Source organism: Carcharhinus amblyrhynchos, unplaced genomic scaffold, assembly GCF_965287045.1.
Source record: "Carcharhinus amblyrhynchos unplaced genomic scaffold, sCarAmb.v2.hapA scaffold_780, whole genome shotgun sequence".
Lineage (NCBI taxonomy): Eukaryota > Metazoa > Chordata > Chondrichthyes > Carcharhiniformes > Carcharhinidae > Carcharhinus > Carcharhinus amblyrhynchos.
Genome location: NW_027650520.1, coordinates 69,510 through 71,357, shown reverse-complemented (window position 1 = coordinate 71,357; position 1,848 = coordinate 69,510).

The following is a 1,848-nucleotide window of genomic DNA, read 5'->3' as shown; positions in this document are numbered from 1 at the left end:
GTGCAGATGGAGGCCATTCAGCACCCACTCTCCAAAAAAAGCATCCTACCGAGGCTGATACAGCCATCGCTGGCCGAGCCCGGTATTTACCCCCCCATCCCTAATTCCCCCCTTGAGAAGGTGGTGGGTGAGCTGCCATCTTGAACCCACTGCAGTCCCCGTGTGGTGTAGGTACACCCACAGTGCTGTTAGGGAGGGAGTTCCAGGATTGTGATTGGACATCAGTCAGTCCCTGTGTGTGGTGTAGGTACACCCACAGTGCTGTTAGGGAGGGAGTTCCAGGATTGTGATTGGACATCAGTCAGTCCCTGTGTTGTGGTGTAGGTACACCCACAGTGCTGTTAGGGAGGGAGTTCCAGGGTTGTGATTGGACATCAGTCAGTCCCCGTGTGTGGTGTAGGTACACCCACAGTGCTCCAGCCACAGTGAAGGAACGGCCAATATATTTCCAAGTCGGAATATCGAGTGGCTCGGAGGGGAAGCTTGCAAGTGACGCCTGGACAATGGTTGATATACAGGAGCTACAGGGATTTTCATCGGGTAGTGGAAACTAAGAAGTATTAATGGGGACAGTGTAGAGGGAGCTTTACTCTGTATCTAACCCCGTGCTGTACCTGTCCTGGGAGTGTTTGATGGGGGGACAGTGTAGAGGGAGCTTTACTCTGTATCTAACCCCGTGCTGTACCTGTCCTGGGAGTGTTTGATGGGGGGACAGTGTAGAGGGAGCTTTACTCTGTATCTAACCCCGTGCTGTCCCTGTCCTGGGAGTGTTTGATGGGGGACAGTGTAGAGAGAGCTTTACTCTGTATCTAACCCCGTGCTGTACCTGTCCTGGAGTGTTTGATGGGGGACAGTGTAGAGGGAGCTTTACTCTGTATCTAACCCCGTGCTGTACCTGTCCTGGGAGTGTTTGATGGGGGGACAGTGTAGAGGGAGCTTTACTCTGTATCTAACCCCGTGCTGTACCTGTCCTGGGAGTGTTTGATGGGGGGACAGTGTAGAGGGAGCTTTACTCTGTATCTAACCCCGTGCTGTACCTGTCCTGGGAGTGTTTGATGGGGGGGACAGTGTAGAAGGAGCTTTACTCTGTATCTAACCCTGTGCTGTCCCTGTCCTGGGAGTGTTTGATGGGGGGGACAGTGTAGAAGGAGCTTTACTCTGTATCTAACCCTGTGCTGTCCCTGTCCTGGGAGTGTTTGATGGGGGACAGTGTAGAGGGAGCTTTACTCTGTATCTAACCTCATGCTGTTCCTGTCCTGGGAGTGTTTGATGGGGACAGTGTAGAGGGAGCTTTACTCTGTATCTAACCCCGTGCTGTACCTGTCCTGGGAGTGTTTGATGGGGACAGTGTAGAGGGAGCTTTACTCTGTATCTAACCCCGTGCTGTACCTGTCCTGGGAGTGTTTGATGGGGACGGTGTAGAGGGAGCTTTACTCTGTATCTAACCCCGTGCTGTACCTGTCCTGGGAGTGTTTGATGGGGGGACAGTGTAGAGGGAGCTTTACTCTGTATCTAACCCCGTGCTGTACCTGTCCTGGGAGTGTTTGATGGGGGGACAGTGTAGAGGGAGCTTTACTCTGTATCTAACCCCGTGCTGTACCTGTCCTGGGAGTGTTTGATGGGGGGACAGTGTAGAGGGAGCTTTACTCTGTATCTAACCCCGTGCTGTACCCGTCCTGGGAGTGTTTGATGGGGGGACAGTGTAGAGGGAGCTTTACTCTGTATCTAACCCCGTGCTGTCCCTGTCCTGGGAGTGTTTGATGGAGGGACAGTGTAGAGGGAGCTTTACTCTGTATCTAACCCCGTGCTGTACCTGTCCTGGGAGTGTTTGATGGGGGGACAGTGTAG